The sequence below is a fragment of the Limulus polyphemus genome, unplaced genomic scaffold (genome assembly GCF_000517525.1).
Source record: "Limulus polyphemus unplaced genomic scaffold, Limulus_polyphemus-2.1.2 Scaffold2676, whole genome shotgun sequence".
Lineage (NCBI taxonomy): Eukaryota > Metazoa > Arthropoda > Merostomata > Xiphosura > Limulidae > Limulus > Limulus polyphemus.
Window position 1 is genome coordinate 69606 of NW_013668286.1, and position 8204 is coordinate 77809.

Genomic DNA, 8204 nt, shown 5'->3' on the forward strand with positions numbered 1-8204 from the left:
ACTTTTATATACGATATTAGGTTATTATATGTAAAACACATCTAATCAATTTAAATATACTTTTATATACGATATTATATGTAAACCACATCTAGATGTGGTTTACATAATACTTAATTTGATTACTTTTGTATATTGGGCGATTCACATCTCTCCCTTTAAGAGTTTTTACTGCTTAATCTTTTGTCTTTAATAAAAAAAAACATTTACATAGCATCTGATTGTTTAAATGCTCTTAGTTTGTTTGTAATTAAGCACAAAACTACACAGTAGGCTATCTGTGCTCTGCCCACCACAGGTATCGAAACCCGTATTTCAGCGTTGTAAGTCCGCAGACATACCGCTGTGCTACTGGGGGGCATTAAATGCTCTTAGAAAGCTTCACTTTCAGGACTTGCAAATGTAAAGCATTATCTAGGACATTTCTTAATAATCAATTCCGAAATCTCCTTTTTTTTTCCATTCCTCGTACAGATGTGATGACGAAAGAGTCTACCTAGACCTTTTCTCTGGCTACAAACAGTAGTCAGCAGGTATAGTGTTATATAAATATCTAAATACATACGAAAACATTAAAAACGGGTTATTACATAAATTTCTCAGTTATACGTATTGTTTGTATGATATCCACATGTAAGGCTAAAGTAAGAGAAAACTGAACAAATTTCACAAAGTGTATAAGCAAGGGGTGTTATAGATCAGTTTCAGAGACACTGGATTCAAGAATTGTAATCTCAAGTTTAACGTACCTAACTTCAGGGTAAAATGTGAATAATCATGAACCAGGATAATGGTTCATAATAGAGAACGCCCAAAAATTTCACAAAAATTCTAATAGAACATAGGGGCAAAACCATCTTAAAAAGCAGATTTGTTCTTGAAACAACACTTAAAACATTCTATCTCAATGGCTAAGGCTGCTGAAATATTAATAATAGCAAGAAAAGTTGATGTTAGACAAAATTTATCCATTTATTCTTTATATTATTGTTATTCTTGTTTCGCAAACTTACAGAAAAAAAACCGGCTAGGAATATTTTATTCAAACCGAGACAAACCTACTAAAAAACTCCTGCGCAGGTCACAGGACTATTTTTATGTTGATCTTTGAACGAGCAGGAGAGATTTTGTCAGTTTTTTCATATCTTGCATATTGGTGAAGAAATTGATGTAACTTTCACCCTTGCGAAACACTTACACCTCAACACACGTAAGCAAAACAAAAATACAACATTATACAAGACAAAAGTTACAAATACAAGCAAACGCATAATAATAGGCAGGCAAACAACGATTTATAAATCGTTCTTTGCCTATCTACTACCATGAATCACAATAGTAGTTCATAATAGGGATCGCCAAGGAATTGCACAAAATGTCTAATATAACATACAGGGAAAAAACATATTAAAAAGCAGACTTGTTCTTCAAAAAACACTCAAGACCTTCTATCTCAATGGCTAAGGCTGCTAAAATATTGATAATAGTAAAAAGTTGTTTTACCAATTGTTGGACAAAAATCAAAATTCATCCATTTGCTCTTCATATTATTATTATTATTATTCATATTATTCTTGTGTCACAAATCTACAGAAAAAACGGCTCTGAATATTTTATTAAAACCTGGACAAAGCTACTAAAAACCTACGCAGGTCATGGGACTATTTTTATGTTGATTCTTGAAAAAGAAGGAGGGATTTTATCACTTTTTTCATTGCTACTGGCCAAGTTTCTCTTCGAAGCCATTCAAGCACTGAAGCCTACAGCAAAAACGGCTAGATATACTGCGCAAAAATCTATGTGCAGCTACTAACCAAATTCCTGCGAACGTTGTTGGGCTATTTTAAAGTTGATTCTTTAAAGTCAAGATTTCCACCCTCTAGATTTTCTAAGTTCTTCTTTGCTAACAACATAAGCTCTGCGAAGTTATTCAAGGATCGAAGAAATGTAAAAACCATTTAAGCACCGTTATACCAGTCGTAAATGCTTTGTTTTATTAGAGTAAACAATGTATATATTTATAATTGTTTCCAGTCTTATTATTACTGATTACAAGCCGCTACAGAAAAAACGGCTACGAATATTTTACCGAAACCTGGACAATAGTAATTAATGCAGTAATGAGTATGTCATAAGGTACTTACAAAAATAATTCAAGCGTCTTCGTTTTTCACCCTGAAGAATTTCTGTAAGTCCTTCACTTTCCGCCATTGAATAAATCCGGTGTTTTACTAATGCGCATTAATTGGAAAACAATTTGTGTAACATATAACGCATTAATTGGAAACTGCCACATTGAGGATTCATCAATTCTCGAGTTCGCTTACATCAGTGGCACGAATGTGAGTAAAAATAAAGTTACTGGTAACTAAATTATTCCACAGTTACAAGAACACGCGCACTGTACAGACTACTATTAATTTTTATTGCCACAGTCTTTTCTTAAATGTGAGTGACGTTAATTTTCCCTACGTTATTTTTTACCCATATTAGTGCCACTGATGTAAGTGTAAAATAATTTAGTTACCAGTAACTTTATTTTCACCCGCATTCGTGCCACTAATGTAACTGTGGAATAATTTAGTTACCAGTAACTTTATTTTCACCCGCATTCGTGCCACTAATGTAACTGTGGAATAATTTAGTTACCAGTAACTTTATTTTTACTCACATTCGTGCCACTAATGTAACTGTGGAATAATTTAGTTACCAGTAACTTTATTTTTACTCACATTCGTGCCACTGAGATGTGTATAGTACACATTTGAGAGAATACTGTGGCAGTAACAACCAATAGTAATCTGTACAGTGTTCGTTTTGATATGCATAATACACATTTGAGGGAAGAGCGTGGCAGTAAAATCCAATAGTAATCTGTACAGTGCGTGTGTTTTTATGTCTATTATACACATTTGAGGGAAAACTGTGGCAGTAAAACCATTTGTAAACTATACATTGCGTACGTCTTGATGTGTGGTTTTACACATTCGACAAGACGGTGGCAATAAAATCCCATGTTATATCTGTTATCATGTCATGGGGCCTAAACCAAAAAAAATTATATTTTATATAATTTGAAAGTTTTGGATATAATGAAGGTAGAATCATGCGCTTGTATATCACTGTTTGTTACCTGACACAACTCTCAGAAGAACACAAGAACAACAACTAAAAGGACACACTTTATTCACATCACATGTCTTGAAAACGATACAGGTACACAATGCTGTCATACAGCTAGCTACAGCGCAGTGCTCGCGGAATTGTTAGATCGTGTCAGTGATCACAATTCGCCTGAAAATTCCAAGGTATGGACGTCATTCTCTCTCTCTCTCTTTCTCTTTTAAATTCAGACTTAAGTTATAAATTATGTAATCTTGACTATAATTTTAGTATTTAGGCGTAGAATTCTATCTGTCACGAAATAGGTTTGTTTTTATTATTATACATTTGTTTTTTCTTAATTTAGCTGTACATGAATCTTTCAGCCACTTTATCAATTGAACAGCATGGCAAGTACGTACGATAAACAGCTGAAGTTTGCGGTTTAATGCAGGCTTAAAACCCCAAGATTGTGTATGGCCACTGGCCGTTGTACACCTCGCCATGGGCAACCTTAGTGACTTCTTTGACTGAACATGCCCCTCAGTAGATCAGCGGTAAATTCGAGGATTTATTACGCTAACATACAACCGATCATCTAATTAGATTAATGGAAGATGTAATACACAGCTTTAATACAAAAACATTGCACAGTGGCATGCTTCCCAGATGTTGAAAGAGTACTGGATAAAGTATGGCAGAATGGACTGAGATACAAACTGCCCAAACTAAGACTCCCCATAGAAATTTTTCGCTGGGTTTCTAACTTCCTGGAAGATAGGAACATCAGAGTAAATGTTGAGGGCACCTATTCCGAGTGCTATTCCTACCCGGTTTATCATGTATGTCAGCCACGTGTCTCTCAAAGACCCAAACCACAAGATAGGAACATAGAGTAAATGTTGAGGGCACCTGTTCCGAGTACTGCGCTCCGGAGGCGGGTGCCCCTCAAAGAGGAGTACTTAGCCCTACCCGGTTTATCATGTATGTCAGCCACGTGTCTCTCAAAGACCCAAACCACAAGATAGGAACATAGAGTAAATGTTGAGGACACCTGTTCCGAGTACTGCGCTCCGGAGGCGGGTGCCCCTCAAAGAGGAGTACTTAGCCCTACCAGGTTTATCATGTATGTCAGCCACGTGTCCCTCAAAGACCCAAACCACACTTTTTTTTTGCTCACATTTCGCAGATGATGTTGCAATCTGGAAAGTGCCCCAAACCCAACAACAGCAACATACAATATACAACCACTGCTAAACGAAATAAAATTGTACTGCAACAAATGGAGAATTAAAATTAATGCATACGAAACACAAGTTATATTTTTTATAAAATTGTACAAAACAAGCAAAATAATACCACAATTACATCTAGCAGGTAGGACATCAGCAAAATTTTTAGGGACTACATTTGACTCAAAATTAGACTGGATACCACACATCAATAGCACAAAAATCAGAAGTTGAAAAAAAAAAGAGTTACCTTAGGAGTCTGACTAGCAACGTCCAAGGTGCTTCACCAGAAAACATATTAAAAATGTACAAAACATACATAAGACCAGTCGTAGAATAAACCTGTATAACATGGATAAATGTATCAAAAACAAACATCAGCAAGCTACAGCAAATACAAAACTATATTTTAACGAAAGCATGTACAGTCCCACGATCAACAAACTCTGTAATTATACACAACTATTCAAACATGACAACACTATTAGACAGACTCCGGAATAACTCGCTTCAATGTTATATGAAAAATGTTAATAAAAACGAACTGATGAATAAACTAGAGAGTTCATAATATATGACGAATCAAGTCCTTAGTACCTCTCCCCCTTAAACATCACAAATAAGAAACTTGCAGGCCAAAAAGCGCTACTGATGAACAAATTAGTGAGTTCATAATATATGAAGAATCAAGCCCTAAGTACCTCTCCCCTTTAAACATCACAAATAAGAAACTTACAGGTCAAACAGCGCTAGGCTAACTGAATCCTAGATACAAACGTAGCTCTATTTCAAAAGGGTTTTGTATGTAAGTTTTTGTATATGATTGCTAAGCGGAACTGTATTATGAACATGGACAAATAGTGCGATAATGCACAAGTGAAGCTAGCAAAAATATACGAGTTAATATTTCCCCATGAGTTGGACATGGTACGAAAAGGGTATGTTAATTAAAACTGCGAACAATGAACAAAATTTAACATAGTGTGAATAATGCAACAACGTAACAAGTGTTATTATCTAGGGTTCAGTAACAGTGCAAACAAAGTTACAATTCCTGAGAGGGAGGAAGAGGTCAACGCTGAACCTGACCCTCCCTGGTTCAAAACATGGTCCGAATACCGATGAAGAACAATGATGATGGAGTTCTATTTCTGCAAGGGGCACAGCAGGTAGAATAATGCGAAGCTCTATGCTTAACAACAAATTCTACCAGGTAGCTAATACATATAAGATACAGGTAAGATTTCACATGGTAACTAGACATTTGTATATAGAAGAAAGGTTACATGCGATACTTTGTAGCTGGTCCACATAAGACGAGTAAGATGTAATATATCGTATTAGTTGATATACAGAAAACAGGTAAGAATCTATATGGTAGTTAATATATAGAAAACAGGTAAGGTGCTACGTAACTAGCTGATATCTAGAAAACAGGTAAGACACTATACGACATCTGGTTAATAGAAAACATATATATATAGAAAAATATGTATGATACTATATGTTAGTTGGTATACAGAAAACAGGTAAGATGGTACGTAGTAGTTAATATATAGAAAAATAAGTAAGATACTATATGTTAGTTGGTATACAGAAAACAGGTAAGATGGTACGTAGTAGTTAATATATAGAAAAATAGTAAGATACTATGTGTTAGTTGGTATACAGAAAACAGGTAAGATGGTATGTAGTAGTTAATATATAGAAAAACAGGTAAGATACTATGTGTTAGTTGGTATACAGAAAACAGGTAAGATGCTATGTAGTAGTTGATATATAGAAAAACAGGTAAGATACTATGTGTTAGTTGGTATACAGAAAACAGGTAAGATGGTACGTGAAGCTGGTACATAGAGAACATGTAAGATACTACGTGGTAGTTGATATAAAGAAACAGGCAAGATGCTATAAACGTGATAGCTGGTATATAGAAAACAGATAACATTCTACGTGAAGTTGGTATATATAAAACAGGTAAGATTCTACGTGAAGCTGGTACATAGAGAACATGTAAGACACTACGTGGTAGTTGATATAAAGAAACAGGCAAGATGCTATATACGTGATAGCTGGTATATAGAAAACAGATAACATTGTACGTGAAGTTGGTATATATAAAACAGGTAAGATTCTACGTGGTAGTTGATATATATAAAACAGGTAAGATGCTTCGTGGTAGTTGATATATATAAAAAAGGTAAGATTCTACGTGGTAGTTGATATATATAAAACAGGTAAGATGCTACGTGGTAGTTGATATATATAAAACAGGTAAGATGCTACTTGGTGGTTGTTCCGAGAGGAATGGTACTTCCGATAGCCACGTTATATAAAAAGTTGGCGGAGTCACCAGTGGCCTTTTATACAGCACGGATAGTTTTTCTGTTTCTGGGGTATTGACACACCTAAATTATACCAGCCAGAAGTACCGTTCCACTTTTAACATGCAGTGTGAAAGTATCTTAGATCAAATGTGCAAAAAAATAAATATCTGTCGTAAAATAAGAGAAATAAATCGCCAAAGTAAGGCAAAAACATACTACTTCTACTTTTTCTGTCGTGTTTTCGAACAGATGCACGAGCATTTGAAACACAATATCTACATTACACCACATCCACTTGAACAAAATAAACCAAGGAGTGCCTCTACTGTGACGTTTATACCATTTATATTAAACCATGTTTTAAACCAAGGAGTGCCTCTACTGTGACGTTTATACCATTTATATTAAACCAAAATAAACCAAGGAGTGCCTCTACTGTGACGTTTATACCATTTATATTAAACCAAAATAAACCAAGGAGTGCCTCTACTGTGACGTTTATACCATTTATATTAAACCATGTTTTAAACCAAGGAGTGCCTCTACTGTGACGTTTATACCATTTATTATTAAACCATGTTTTAAACCAAGGAGTGCCTCTACTGTGACGTTTATACCATTTATATTAAACCATCTTTCAAGAAGGAGCATTCGGTCGGAAAGAAAATATAATAAAAATATATATAAAATAGTGTGTCTTAGAGTAAGATCGAACTTGTAACGCTTTACATATTACACATTGACCTTTACCACGAGGCTTACTTCAAGTTGCATACAAAACACATGTTTCTAAACGTAGATCTCACAAGCTGTACAGCGAGGCTTTGTTGGTAGAGAAAGCCGAAAACCCGCGTCTTCCGGAAAACTGGGCAGTAGTAGTTACACAATAAATATATTATATCTTTATATTCGACAGACAAAAACCAATGACTTTTAACGCACACATCAGATAGCACTGTAGGTATTGTGTTTTTGAAAGAAAATCTTTAACAAAAACATTGTAAATGGAGATATCAGACACACAGAAGCGAAATTATATAAAAACAATACAGACAACCTTGTAATCTATCATTACTTTTATTGACAGTAGTAATGTTTCAATAAAAGTAATAGTTAATTACAGGGTTACCCCAATTGTTTCTTCTAGCTTGACTTGCGTGTGTGTGTGTCTGGTTTCTTCTATCTACATGAGAGGGCTATTTTTATAACTTGGCGTTTTTTACGCATTGATATATTTTTTTCCATAGCTGTAGAAAACACGTATTATATGACGTGGTAACTGGTATAAAGAAATCAGGTAAGATGGTACGTGGTAGTTAATATATAGAAAAATAGGTAAGATACCATATGTTAGTTGGTATATAGAAAACAGGTAAGATGCTATATACGTGATAGCTGGTATATAAAAACAGGTAAGATTCTACGTGGTAGCTGACATCTATAAAACAGGTAAGATGCTACGTGGTAGTTGATATATATAAAACAGGTAAGATTCTACGTGGTAGTTGATATCTATAAAATAGGTAAGATACCAGATGTTAGT

General features: G+C 34.7%; 1 protein-coding gene across 1 annotated transcript in view; it reads left to right on the top strand.

Annotated features, from left to right (window-relative positions):
* Positions 1-3215: 3215 nt before the first annotated feature.
* Positions 3216-8204, top strand: part of LOC106467605 (sex peptide receptor-like) — a 13725-nt gene continuing 8736 nt past the window's right edge. The window contains exon 1 of the mRNA XM_013927969.2: positions 3216-3308. The gene's annotated coding sequence lies outside the window, so the exon portion shown is untranslated. The remainder of the gene's footprint in view (positions 3309-8204) is intronic.